The sequence below is a fragment of the Oncorhynchus kisutch genome, linkage group LG21, assembly GCF_002021735.2.
Source record: "Oncorhynchus kisutch isolate 150728-3 linkage group LG21, Okis_V2, whole genome shotgun sequence".
NCBI lineage: Eukaryota > Metazoa > Chordata > Actinopteri > Salmoniformes > Salmonidae > Oncorhynchus > Oncorhynchus kisutch.
Window position 1 is genome coordinate 24,123,204 of NC_034194.2, and position 15,464 is coordinate 24,138,667.

Consider the following 15,464-nt stretch of genomic DNA (forward strand, 5'->3'; position numbering starts at 1 on the left):
CTAAGAAAGCCATTTCTTAAAGATATCCATAAAAAGTGTGTTTAAAAGTTTACCACAAGCCACCTGGTAGACACACCAAACATGGGGAAGAAGGTGCTCTGGTCAGATGAAACCAAAATTGAACTTTTTGGCAACAATGCAAAACGTTATGTTTGGCGTAAAAAGCAACACAGCTCATCACCCTGAACACACCATCTCCACTGTCAAACATGGGGGTGGCATCATCATGGTTTGGGCCTGCTTTTCTTCAGCAGGGACAGGGAAGATGGTTAAAATTGATGGGAAGATGGATGGAGCCAAATACAGGACCATTCTGGAAAAAAACCTGATGGAGTCTGCAAAAGACCTGAGACTGGGACGGAGATTTGTCTTCCAACAAGACAATGATCCAAAAACATAAAGTAAAATCTACAATGGAATGGTTCAAAAATAAACATATCCAGGTGTTAGAATGGCCAAGTCAAAGTCCAGACCTGAATCCAATCGAGAATCTGTGGAAAGAACTGAAAACTGCTGTTCACAAATGCTCTCCATCCAACCTCACTTAGCTCGAGCTGTTTTGCAAGGAGGAATGGGAAAAAATGTCAGTCTCTCGATGTGCAAAACTGATAGAGACATACCCCAAGCGACTTACAGCTGTAATCGCAGCAAAAGGTGCGCTACAAAGTATTAACTTAAGGGGGCAGAATAATTTTGCACGCCCAATTTTTCAGTTTTTGATTTGTTCAAAAAGTTTGAAATAACCAATAAATGTCGTTCCACTTCATGATTGTGTCCCACTTGTTGTTGATTCGTCACAAGAAAATACCGTTTTATATCTTTATGTTTGAAGCCTGAAAGTGTGGCAAAAGGTCGCAAAGTTCAAGGGGGCCGAATACTTTCGCAAGGCACTGTATTTTCAGCCACACCCGTTACTGACAGGTGTATCAAATCGAGCCCTTTTATGGTTACTACAACGGTTCCATATGTGTTATTTCATAGTTTTGATGTCTTCACTATTAGTCTACAATGTAGAAAATAGTCAAAAAGAATGAAAAACCATTGAATGAGTAGGTGTATCCACCCTTTTGACTGGTAAACAGTAGGTGTACTGTAATATGAAATACGGAATTTTACTTCGCCGCCGTGCTGCCAGTAAGATACTGTCAAATGCATGGCAAACCCCCTTTACAGTGTAGCCTGTTGATTGAACATGAAAATGTGTTCAAGTGACATCATGCAATATCTGTCAAGCATGTCCTTCCAGCACAAAGAAATTCAATCTCAGTCCTTTTCATAATCCTTTTTACTATTGATATAGTTCCTTGACATTAATTACATAGAGTTTAATTGTAGCCTACACTAGCTTCAATATCATCATACAGGTGTCGATCTTAATTTGAGCCAGTTTGCGCTATATCAGGAAAATAATCCTGCAGCAACAGGAAATGTGGATTATAATTAATGGACATTTCTGTAGGGGTTGCTACATTTTTTGTAATGGAAAAATCATGTCTGAAATGTCGAAGTGGAAATTACAAACTTCAGAAGCCCTTTTAAAAACCTTAAATACACTACACATTTTTATATGTCCTGCTTTGTAGGAAAGTTCTCCTGCAACAGGGGTATCAAAATAAGATCCTACATCGTACACCGGCATGGAAAGTGTTCTAGGGGTCAATTTGAAGCTATGGAGTCAGCCCTCTGTTATGGAAAACAACGGATAAGACAGATAAGCTGATCCTCACACACAAAAAATAAAATAGCACATCAGCTGCCAGTTAAGATCCCCTTAACAAAACTGCCACACACACACGCGCGCGCACGCACGCAGACACACACATGCAGACACACTCTGCTCCCCTTCTAGCCTATTTACCAGCTGAGGTTCCAGCAATATTTGTGGGGCCTAAGAGGTCCTTCTTCTACCCCCCATATTTGCCCAAGCAGCTGGCCTCTGTCAGACTGCTGGGGACAGCGAGAGAGCCCCAGATATGAGAGAACACCCCCTTTCTCACACACACACATACACACACTCAGGCCTTATTACGGTGAGGATGAGGCCAATACTGCACTGTTCCGTTTGCTTCCGTTTAAGAAACGTTTTTCAACAGAATCTCCGGAATGTGTACACCCCTGATCACGCTTAAATAGAGTTAACCTTCATAGCAGTTACGTTGTATTCCTTCTCTTCACTTTGCTTGTGGAATACAACGCACAACATATCAGTTGTATGTAAAACAGGCGAAAAAAATACTTTCCAAGCCAAACCGCTACACACAGCCTAGATCATTGTCACCATTAAAGTAACGTCATAGTCAGCATAGATAATATAACTAAAGCACTAGTAAGCCCGCTACAATCATGCAGCAATGTTTGTGTACAGTCAGTAAGCAGTTACACCCACAGGCCTCGGTGGCAATAAATTAGTAATACTTAAAGCTCAGCTTGACTTGAAGAGTTCCAGTGTTGTGTTGGAAAGTCATAGCCAGCTAACTAACATAGCATCCCTATGTTTGAGCAGGGTGTTTCAGTAGGCTAAGTAAGTGAAACAATTCTGAAATCTCTCTCTCTTTAATTCTCTCTTGATTCTTCTTCATTTTAGAATAAATTCATTTGTTCAAAACTGTTCAACTCTTGTCTTTCTCTCTCTTTGAGTCAACTACTCACCCATTGTATACACTGCAGTGCTAGCTAGCTGTAGTTTATGCTTCCAGTACTAGATTAATTCTCTGATCCTTTGGGTGGACAACATGTCAGTTCATGCTGAAAGAGCTCTGATAGGCTGGAGAGAGTCCTCCGGAAATGGTCATAATTACTGTGTGAGTCTATGGAAGGGGGTGAGAACCAAGAGCCTCCTAGGTTTTGTATTGAAGTTAATGTACCAAGAGGAGGACGGAAGCTAGCCGTCCTCTGGCTACACCATGGTGCTACCCTACAGAGTGCTGCTGAGACTACTGTAGACCTTCTTTGCAAATAGTGTTTCCATCAGTTATTTGGTGACGTGATTATATTTAGTATAGATTATATTTAGTATAGTTTTATCTAAAAAGGATAACTTTTTAATGTTTTAAAATCAAAATGTGTATGAAATTCACTGAGGAGGATGGTTCTCCCATTCTTCCTCTGAGGAGCCTCCACTGAGGTACACTATCTGAAGGCTTATCTTTAGAGGGCATTTCTGCTTTCCCAAAACAGTGTATAAGCTTTCTAACCATCAGGGCATATTTACACTACTTGTTCCAACATCAATCTCAGTGTTCTCTAATGTGGGATTGATCGTGTGGAGAGAAACGGTTGGCCAACACTCTCACATGAGTCTGTTAAATATTGTAAATCACCAAAGGAAAATCATGGCCCCTGCCTTATTGGGTGGTCCCTGATGCTGCCCTGGGAAAGTATATATGTGGAGGTTACCCATAAGAACTGATTCAGGGTTAGTTTTATGTTATCATTCCAGATGGTGAATGTTATGAGTAAAACTGATCCCAGTCCAGGTTTAGTTATAACCTATCCCTGGGGCCTGGGAAAGTAATCAGAGAGGTCTCCTCATGAAGCCATGCATGGCATTAAAGTGCATCCAAGGTCAGAGGTCTAATCATAAAATGTTCTACAGAAGCTTTCTCCCCTCATATCAGGGAAAAATGGATATCAGAACAAGGTCTGACAGGAGAGTCTCTGAATGTTCTGTTCTTTATTTTCTATGAGAATAGTTTTTTTCCTTCCTTCAGTTTAGGTCCCTGGGCAAAACAGGTTCTATTGGGAGAGGGCCAGGTGGCAGATCTGCCTCACCCAGAGAGAGGGAGGGAGGGAAGGGCAGATGGAAGGAGAGAGAGAGAGGGAGGGAAGGGCAGATGGAAGGAGAGAGGGAGGGAGAGAGTGAGAGATGCACTCAGTAAGAGACAGAAAGAAGGTAGAGAGAAAGGAGTTAGAGAAAAAGTGAGAGAGGCATTAAAGAAGGAGAGACAATATTTGTAGACAGGGAGAGAGTGTTTAGGGGGTAAGGAGGAGAGAGAATAGATTGGAAGTTAATATCTTCTTTCTCCACCGTGCTCTAGGGCTCCGGGCCATGCTACAGCTTGCTTTCCCTCTCCTCGCAACAAGATCCTCCTAGTCCTGACTGTCTCTGTGATGTTACCGTGGGAGGAAGGTTCACCGGAGTGAGAGAGGAGGAGGGGGGGGGGGGTAGTGTTTGCAGGGCACTGAGTGTATAAACTATCATACTGCTTGAATACTACTGTAATACCACTGTAATACTGCTCCCTGTGAAGCAGGATTACCAGATTTTGAATCTAAATACTGACTTCAGAGGACTTCACCTCTACTCATTTAATCATGAACAGTGGAGGAAAATAAAGGAGAGGAGAGCTAATCCTGCTGTTGAGGATCAAACACTGCCTCTGCCCCGTAGGCCCCAATTATACAAATGTAATAATCATGCCTTGATCCACCAGAAAAAAATCTTCGTCATATTGCAGTAATGTGTTCCCTATTGCAATATGATGTTGATTATTTTAGTGAAGTGAAGGATTGTAAGAGCATTTATCTTGAATGATGCCTCTAAATCATTACAGGTGACTTTCTGCACTTGCAGTGCTAAAATCAGTTGTATGTGTCTTCGCCTGGATATCTGACTTTCCTCAAACAACTCAGTGCCAAAAATGGAAGCTTCAAACACCTAAAGAGATAGAGACAGAGACACAGAGCGAGGGAGATGAAGATAGATAGAGATTAAAGCTCTGAGGACGGCAACCAACCTCTCTCTGCCTCTCTCCTGTTTTTGGGACATTTTTACTTAATCACAGCATTCTCCCTCTATTTCTCCCTCTTCTACTCTTTTCCTCTCTCTCTCACCCAAACTCTCCCCCCACTCTCTCTCCTCTCTTACTCAATCCCCCCTCTCTCTCCCTCTTTCTCTCTCTCTTTTTCTCTCTCTCTCCCTATCTGTCATCTTTCTACGTCTCACTCTTTCTTCTGTCCCCCCTCTCTCTCCCCCTCTCTGTCTCCCTGTCATCTTTCTACATCTCACTCTCTTTCTTCTGTCACCCCTCTCTCTCCCCCTCTCTGTCTCCCTGTCATCTTTCTACATCTCACTCTCTTTCTTCTGTCCCCCCCCCCTCTCTGTCTCCCTGTCATCTTTCTACATCTCACTCTCTTTATTCTGTCCCCCCCTCTCTCTCCCCCCTCTCTGTCTCCCTGTCATCTTTCTACATCTCACTCTCTCTTTCTTCCTCTGTCTCCCTCCTCTCCCCTCCGCCTCTCTCTGTCCATCTACCTCTCATCTTTCTCTCCCCTCCTCTCCCTCTCTTCTCTGTCTGTGTGTCGTTAATGCTTTCTGCATCCATAAATAGTAGTAATTAGACTGGGCCTGTTGTGACTGTGTTGTCTTTGATCTGTTGAGGTGGCTGTGTCCCAGAAGGCTTTGCCCTGACACGTCAAACCACCGCCTCACTCCCACCCCACTGCCAAACCCAATCATTTACCTTACACACAGTCAGCTGTCCTTAGAGGCAGCCATGTAAAACCAAAAAATATATTATCAACAAGATTTACAAGGCAACTTTATAATGCAACATTCACACTCAATCAATGTAAATGACTATTATCAATCACCATATCTATTTTTAAGTCCAGACTGATACATGGTATAGAGCAGAACAGAAGACCCCTATTTGTCGTCTTTATCCTCTCCTGTGTCACTTCCCCTAGGTGGTCTCTCTGTTCTCTGAGTAAAGGGAGAGATCTGAGGCCTTCCTCTCCCCCCCCGAGGCAGTGTTGATGTTACTGTTCCATAAATACCTCTGCCTTACAGGAAGGCCTGCACACACTGCTCTAGACTCAGCTCCGGTGTGTGTCTAAGAACATGTCTACAACAGTGTGTGTGTGTGTGTGTGTGGGGGGGGGGGGGGGGGGGGGGGGGGGGGAGTAGTGTAGGAGTAGTACAAACTCTGAGCTGTAGTTTGTGGCTGTCAGCCTCAGGGACCAGAGTAATAGGGTATGCTGAGTATGCTGTATGATGTTCCACTCAGTGTACTATGTGTATGTTATATCTCTTTAGTTAACTCTGTGTGTGTGTGTGTGTGTGTGTGTGTGTGTGTGTGTGTGTGTGTGTGTGTGTGTGTGTGTGTGTGTTGCCTCTGGTTACTGACCCTGCTGTTTGTTGCTTTTCAGGATAAGGACCCAGAGGGGGAGGACGAGGAAGAGGCAGTGAGCCCTGTATCCAAGGTAAACAGCCCAATCCCTCCAAACACCACAACTGTTTAGTTATTCCATCTCAAACCCACACACCTCCAGTATCTAGCCCCTAGACCCTCTATGTGTCAACCTCAACCCCTTTTCATTCCTACTTTCCTATATCCCTCCCCTTTATCTTCACATCATTCCCACAACCCCACTCCACCCTTCACTCCAAACCCTTGCTCAAACCTTATTCTTACTCACTCTACCTTCACGTGTACACCCCCCTACATATATATTTTGGACAGTGAATCTAAAACTATATTTCATCATTTTGGATTTGAGATCAAATGTTTTATATGAGGCAACAGTACAGAATGTCAGCTTTTAATTGAGGGTATTTTCATACAGTGCCTTGCGAAAGTATTCGGCCCCCTTGAACTTTGCAACCTTTTGCCACATTTCAGGCTTCAAACATAAAGATATAAAACTGTATTTTTTTGTGAAGAATCAACAACAAGTGGGACACAATCATGAAGTGGAACGACATTTATTGGATATTTCAAACTTTTTTAACAAATCAAAAACTGAAAAATTGGGCGTGCAAAATTATTCAGCCCCTTTACTTTCAGTGCAGCAAACTCTCTCCAGAAGTTCAGTGAGGATCTCTGAATGATCCAATGTTGACCTAAATGACTAATGATGATAAATACAATCCACCTGTGTGTAATCAAGTCTCCGTATAAATGCACCTGCACTGTGATAGTCTCAGAGGTCCGTTAAAAGCGCAGAGAGCATCATGAAGAACAAGGAACACACCAGGCAGGTCCGAGATACTGTTGTGAAGAAGTTTAAAGCCGGATTTGGATACAAAAAGATTTCCCAAGCTTTAAACATCCCAAGGAGCACTGTGCAAGTGATAATATTGAAATGGAAGGAGTATCAGACCACTCCAAATCTACCAAGACCTGGCCGTCCCTCTAAACTTTCAGCTCATACAAGGAGAAGACTGATCAGAGATGCAGCCAAGAGGCCCATGATCACTCTGGATGAACTGCAGAGATCTACAGCTGAGGTGGGAGACTCTGTCCATAGGACAACAATCAGTCGTATATTGCACAAATCTGGCCTTTATGGAAGAGTGGCAAGAAGAAAGCCATTTCTTAAAGATATCCATAAAAAGTGTTGTTTAAAGTTTACCACAAGCCACCTGGGAGACACACCAAACATGTGGAAGAAGGTGCTCTGGTCAGATGAAACCAAAATTGAACTTTTTGTCAACAATGCAAAACGTTATGTTTGGCGTAAAAGCAACACAGCTCATCACCCTGAACACACCATCCCCACTGTCAAACATGGTGGTGGCAGCATCATGGTTTGGGCCTGCTTTTCTTCAGCAGGGACAGGGAAGATGGTTAAAATTGATGGGAAGATGGATGGAGCCAAATACAGGACCATTCTGGAAGAAAACCTGATGGAGTCTGCAAAAGACCTGAGACTGGGATGGAGATTTGTCTTCCAACAAGACAATGATCCAAAACATAAAGCAAAATCTACAATGGAATGGTTCAAAAATAAACATATCCAGGTGTTAGAATGGCCAAGTCAAAGTCCAGACCTGAATCCAATCGAGAATCTGTGGAAAGAACTGAAAACTGCTGTTCACAAATGCTCTCCATCCAACCTCACTGAGCTCGAGCTGTTTTGCAAGGAGGAATGGGAAAAAAATTCGGTCTCTCGATGTGCAAAACTGATAGAGACATACCCCAAGTGACTTACAGCTGTAATCACAGCAAAAGGTGGCGCTACAAAGTATTAACTTAAGGGGGCTGAATAATTTTGCACGCCCAATGTTTCAGTTTTTGATTTGTTAAAAAAGTTTGAAATATCCAATAAATGTCGTTCCACTTCATGATTGTGTCCCACTTGTTGTTGATTCTTCACAAAAAAATACATTTTATGTCTTTATGTTTGAAGCCTGAAATGTGGCAAAAGGTCGCAAAGTTCAAGGGGGCCGAATACTTTCGCAAGGCACTGTATATGTTTTACCGTTTTAAAATTAAATGTATCTAGTCCCCCCATTTGAAGGTATGATCCCCTCATTTGAAGGACAAATGCACTTATAGTGTATTACATTTAGTCAAAAGTTTAGTATTTGGTCCAATATTCCTAGCATTCAATGACTACATCAAGCTTGTGACTCTACAAACTTGTTGGACGCATTTGCAGTTTGTTTTGGTTGTGTTTTGGGTTATGTTGTGCCTAATAGAAATGAATGGTCACTAATGCATTGTGTCATTTTTGAGTCGCTTTTATTGTAAATAAGAATATAATACAGTAAATTTCTGAACACTTCTACAATCATGTGGATTCTACCATGATTTCGGATAATCATGAATGAATCGTGAATAATGATGAGTGAGAAAGTTAGTGTCATAAATACCATACCTTCAAGACATGCTAACCTAATCACGATTCATTCATTATTATCTGTAATCATGGTAGAATTCACATGAATGTAGAAGTGTTCAGAAACATAATAGAACAGAATAGCATACTCTGAGTTGTCATGTTAGGCCCTGATCTGGCTATGCTATATGGTAGTGGGCTACACGCTACACTAGTTCATTTAGCAGACAAGATTTGGTTAGAATTCCGAGACATTATTTTATATTATTTTATAGTATGAAGAATACAATTGAACATAACTGAATAAAATAGAAAGTATATTTTCTCCAAACGATATGAGGGAGTGTGCACATGCGACTATTCTGTGTTGAGAGGTTAACAAAGAAACAGGTCCTCCTATATGCTTCATTTAGAGTAATTTATGCAACTTATTTGTGATGCAACGTTGGGCTATTTGTTTAGATTTTTAATACATGCTAAGGCTGCATTATGCGACTCTAATTTGAAAAAAATTGCATGAAAGGCAATGAGCTCTACTTTGCTCTTTGCACAGGCTGCACACACTTCATCAGTCTCTCATTCACAATTGGATAAGCTCTTGATAAAGCCTATGTCAATGTACTATCCCCCATAGTACAAAACTTAACCTATTCTATTCTGTGCGATAAATAAATATTCAAAACATAGTCTGGGACAGTTGTGGGATGCGATAGATCCCAAATTAATACAACCACTAGCATAAAAAATACATTTTTAAGCAATGAGGCTGACGCAACAGATCACAACGTTTAGCTTAACATGTTGATAAACTGTTAGGCTATAAGCGCAGCAATACGCACATAGCATGTGTTGCTGCGCTTGTAATTTGAAGAAATAGCCTACGTTCTGATCTGTTGCGTCAGCCTCATTGCTTAAAAATGATTTTTTGATGCTAGTGGTTGTATAGGCTATAAGTCTGAATGTTCTAAAATGCAATCAATTAGTTAGAAAACACCATTCTCAAAAGTGACTGCAAATGTGATTATGCATGTAATGCTTTTATTATGAAGGTACATTTTTATGGTGAAAATGATCTTCTCCAAACTTGAAACTCACACACTGCATATGGATGCCAGATAGACTCTTCACCTGTTGTAAAGTGGATTAATGTGCTTAACTTTGCAAAGTTATTTGGCCACTTTAGTTGATATACACACCTTATGGGCTCGGCTACATGAGGTAGGTGACTATGATTTGAAAAAGTTGCAAAAAAAGGCATGCACTGTTTCTTACTGCACACAAGCTGGGCATCATTCACAAATGATAATATATCATTCACAAGTGATAGGCTAATATTGTCACCCATTAGACTGTTCTTGATTTAATCTTGTCTTTACATATACTAAATAATATACTGTATGTGTGAAATTTGTTTTGATATAGAATTAACCATTATCATGCCACTGTCTCGAAACAGAAGCGGGGACAAAATACATGTTATTTATGCACATAAATCCCGTGGTTAATTCTTATGCCAGCCAGGTAGGCTGAAATCCTGTTTTAAAGAGAATCAATGTGCTTAATATTAGGAAAGTTGAGAAATAAATATTGTAAGCATATTGAAAGCTGATGGGATCCTCCTCTTTTTAATAGAGGCCATCACTGTTTTCTCACGCAATTGCATAGCCTATAGAAATCTTGTGCAACATGAGCTCATTGGCTCTCATGAAGTGTTTGATTAGATTTTTGATTACATTTGCATTGATGTCAGAGTGATTAGAGGGAAAATAGAGTGCTGAGTACCAGGCAGTTAGCAAGTTTAGTAGGATACTAATGACCATCAGCAGCATCAGAGCTTGGAGAAGCCTAATTACCGTGACTAAACGGTCACATGGAATTTGACTGCCGTCATGACTCGTGACTGTCGGCGTGGCGGTAATATGGTCATCGTAACAGCCCTAGTTGTAGTTTCACTGTCCAAATAAATACGTAGGGGAGTGTATGCACACATCATACCCTTGTATCAAACCCCCTCAACCCCCATCCACTGGCCAGATATTATGACACAGTGGATATCCGTCCACCTCCACCTTCAACCCTCATCATCCCTCAGCCCAGCCCTTAGTGTCTCTGCTCTGTTTCTCAGCCCAGGTCACCTTCATATCTGTTTGTGGTGATGTTATTAGATCTCTGTGTGTGTGTTTGGTGTGTTTTTGTGTCTTAGCTTTTGTTATCTGTTTGTTGTGGTACGATAAACAGGTGTCCGTTGTGGTTTCTGTCAACAAAAGTTTGTTGCTCTCCCCTACTGTGTGTGTGTGTGTGTGTGTGTGTGTGTGTGTGTGTGTGTGTGTGTGTGTGTGTGTGTGTGTGTGTGTGTGTGTGTGTGTGTGTGTGTGTGTGTGTGTGTGTGATCTCATGGGGTATTTCATAACCTGTTTTGATGAGATGCTGCTGGAATGTGTACAATTTGCTAAACCACCATACTTCCTAACCATGTGGTGTTTGTGCGTAGATACCCCAGGAGCTGTGCTAACTGTTACTGTAACTGTTCAGTGGACAAGACGTGGTGGTATTTCATAACCTGCTTGTAAGTGAGGATGGGGGACGGCTGGGTTGGTACGAGGGGGAAGGAAGCTGAACATTCTTTCGAGGAGTCAGGATTTGGTGGGGAGTAATCGGTGTGAAACAAAGCAAAGCTGAAAATAGCAAGAATTGTCCGGATAGAAAGCCATGATTAGAATCGCCAAAAGCATGGGTCAGTTTTATGCTTAGACAGAGTTATACGCTTCAGCATAATGCCTTCATTACTTTGTATGATAAAAAAAAACATATTAAGTTGTAGAACTTGAAGTATACCCATTTGATCATGCAGACTGCAGTAATACCAAGGTATGGATGAAAGAAATTCTTTCCAATAAGACGTCCATTGTTCTGTGTGGCATGGAGGGAAAAGTTGCCATCTCACACACAGAGAGCTTAGGGAGGTGAATAGCCTGCTTGAGGTGAATAGCCTGCTTGCTGGGCTGCATGGAGATTACACTGGGCTGTGGCTGCTATGCTGGCTTTGGTGTCCTGGAGGTGAAGGTTAAGGAGATCGCTGAGTAGCTTACTGTATACTATGGTACACGCGCACACACACACAGCTGCATACCTGGGTCAGGGTCAAAGCTTTGGCGTCACTGCTGGTCTCAGTGTTGCTGCATGGATTTGGAGTGTAGTAAACCTGATCCACAGTTTACACCAGACAACACAGGGAGAGACTACACCAATAAATAAGAGAACAGCCTTGGGGGGAGAGGGAGAGAGAGAGATGGTATGGGATTAAATTTACATTGATTAGGATCCCCATTAGCCAACGTCAATGACGACAGCTAGTCTTACTTGGGTCCGGCACATAATGAAAAAGACATTACAGACAAAATACTTTACAATTTACATACATTTAAAAACATGAACATCTGGTGTGTGTGTGTGTGCATTTATCAGTTACAATACTGTACTGTACACATACAGTGCATTCAGAAATACTTTTTCCACATTTTGTTACTTTACAGTCTTATTCTAAAATAGATTGAATACATTTTTTCCCTCATCAATCTAAACACAATACCCCATAATGACAAAACGAAAATGTATTCAAAATTTTTTAAAAGCATAAATACTTTATTTATAGTACCAGTCAAAGTCAAAAGTTTACTCATTCAAGGGTTTTTCTTTATTTGTACTATTTTCTGCATTGTAAAAAAGCAGTGAAGAAATCAAAACTATGAAATAACACATATGGAATCATGTAGTAACCAAAAAAGTGTTAAACAAATCAAAATATATTTTAGATTCTTCAAAGTGCTTGAGTACTTTAAATGAAATTATGGGCAGAAAGACAAATTCAACTCCATCTTTCATCGAATCAGATGGCTTAAATATCACATTTACATAAGTATTCAGACCCTCTACTTTGTTGAAGCACCTTTGGCAGCGATTATAGCCTTGAGTCTTCTTGGGTATGACACTACAAACGTGGCACACCTGTATTTGGGGAGTTTCTCCCATTCTTCTCTGTACCCTCTCAAGCAGACCCTCTTTGTCAGGTTTGATGGGAAGCATTGCTACACAGCTATTTTCAGGTCTCTCTAGAGATGTTAGATCGGGTTGAATTCCGGGCTCTGGCTGGGCCACTCAAGGACATTCAGAGACTTTTCCTGACGCTACTCCTGCGTTGTCTTGGCTGTGTGCTTAGGGTTGTTGTCCTGTTGGAAGGTGAATCTTATCCCCAGTCCGAGGTCCTGAGTGCTCTGGAGCAGGTTTCTCTCTGTACTTTGCTCCGTTCATCTTTCCCTCGAACCTGACTTATCTCCCAGTCCCTGCCACTGATAAACATCCCCACAGCATGATGCTGCCAACACCATGCGTGACGCTTGGCATTCAGGCCAAAGAGTTCAATCTTGGATTCATCAGACCAGAAAATCTTGTTTCTCATGGTCTGAGAGTCCTTTAGGTGCTTTTTGGCAAACTCCAAGCAGGCTGTCACGTACCTCTGTCACGGCTTCCGTCTGGCCACTACCATAAAGGCCTGATTGGTGGAGTGCAGCAGAAATGGTGGTTCTTCTGAAAGGTTCTTCCTTCTCCACAGAGGAATTCTGGAGCTCTGTCAGAGTGACCATCAGGTTCTTGGTCACCTCCCTGACCAAGGCCCTTCTGCCCCGATTGCTCAGTTTGGCTGGGCGGCCAACTCTAGGAAGAGTCTTGGTGGTTCTACACATTTTCCATTTAAGAATGATGGAGGTCACTGTGTTCTTGGGGACCTTCAATGCTGCATACATTTTTTGGTACCCTTCCCCAGATCTCTGCCTCGACACAATCCTGTCTCAGAGCTCTACAGACAATTCCTTCGACCTCATGGCTTGGTTTTGCTCTGACATGCACAGTCAACTGTGGGACCTTATATAGACAGGTGTGTGCCTTTCCAGATCATGTCCAATCAATTGAATTACCATAGGTGGACTCCAATCAAGTTGTAGAAACATCTCAAGGATGATCAATGGAAACAGGAGGCACCTGAGTTAATTTTTGAGTCTACTAGCAAAGGGTCTGAATATTTAGTAATAGTAATTTACAACATTAACAATATCTACACTGTATTTCTGATCAATTTGATGTTATTTTAATGGACAACAAATGTGATTTTCTTTAAAAAACAAGGACATTTCTAAGTAACCCCAAGGTTTTGAACAGTAGTGTATATATATCTTTTTGATACTTCAAGGGGTCTTAAAATTCTAACTCAAATAGCTAAATGATCCTTGGTGACCATCTTAAAATAATTTCATATAGCTTAGTAGAACCCCTCCCCTGCTTAGACAGGGCTTAGAATCTGACGGGTTCACTGATTACCATTCTTTATTGCATGTCGTATCATTTTAAAGGCCTGTTTCCCATCTTTCAAAAAATGGATAATGTTTGAAACGCTCAGAATGTTATGTGGTTCTCAGAATGTTATGTGCTTGCTGGGATGTCTCAACCTCAACCCCTCTCAACCTCAACCCCTCTGGTATGTGGAGGAAAGAAAGAGAGGATGAGAAGTAATCATATCTGATATTTGTTAACCCCCCTACTTTATTAGGGTGTTTAGACTGTAAGGTATTTTAATGACACCTTCATCAAACTGTAAATACAACCAATGGCATTCCCCATAGACTTAACAAATCACACAGAGTGTGTATGGGTTTACTGTACAACATGTGCACGGTGGTGCTGTGTGTGTGTGTGTGTGTGTGTGTGTGTGTGTGTGTGTGTGTGTGTGTGTGTGTGTGTGTGTGTGTGTGTGTGTGTGTGTGCGTGTGTGTGTGCGTGTGCGTGTGCGTTTATGTGTGTGAAGTGAACAGAGGATATAGTGTGGAGGGGTGCAGCCAACTATGCAGTGTTAGAGGGCTCATGTCTGTGTGTGTGGCATTGTAGAGAGTGTGCCTGTCTGTTGCCTGCTCCACAGCAAAGAGGGCAAATAGGACCCTGCCTTTATTAAATGGAGGTCTCTGGGTTCAACGATCTGGGATTAGAAGAGCTTTCATGGCCCTTTGTGTTTCTGTTTATATTTTGGTTGGCTTCTTTAGTCTGCAGACCTCTGTTTGTTTGTGTTGTCCTGTGTTCTCTGTCCTGTGTTCCAGAACAACAAGGTCTGAACTGGGGAAAAGGGTGTGTGTGTGTTTTAGTTCCATAGAAACAGCCTCTTACACAGTGGCTTGTTGACAGGTAACCTCAAACGTTACGAGGGTACAGATCATTTAGAGTCCAAATAATACGTCTATTACGAGAATTCTGAATATTTATCAGAAATGCCAGGAATGTACTAATGTGAAAAGAACAGGTCAGATGTGAGTTGGTGTAAACGATATGACCTTGATATTTGACATTGGAATAAAGTGGGACAAGAACAAAAAGAGGGACATGAGCCAATTACTGCTAAAGGGCCAGAATCAGGATGGGCGTTCCCTGTGCGGATAGCAGACCTGAGTTCAAATACTATTTTAAGTATTTCAATTACTTTCACATTTCAATGTAAGTATTTGAACACATTTTCTTTGAAAATACAAGTAGTTGAATAATGGAATGTAGTTGGAAATACATTTTGGAAAGTATTGGCATGTATTTGAAAATACTCATACACAGATACAGTTTTCAAATATTTAAATGCTCCATGCACTTGAATCCATGTCTGTTTGGTCCTATGCGTATTTATAATGTATTTGGAAACATTTGAAAATAGTTTCAAATAGCCTAGACTTATAGGACATTATTTGAAAATACTTCAAATAGAAGTAGTTGAATTCGGCCACATTATTTGAAAATAATAAGGCTGGAATTCCGATGTGACAGATGAGTGGGGGTTAGGTGGGAGGGTATTCTACTGGAATGTACTGACCAGC

The 15,464-nt window shown here is 41.5% G+C and overlaps 1 protein-coding gene across 1 annotated transcript in view; it reads left to right on the forward strand.

Moving 5' to 3' along the window:
- Positions 1-15,464, forward strand: part of si:ch211-225h24.2 (testis development-related protein) — a 40,476-nt gene that overhangs the window by 20,822 nt on the left and 4,190 nt on the right. The window lies entirely within an intron of this gene.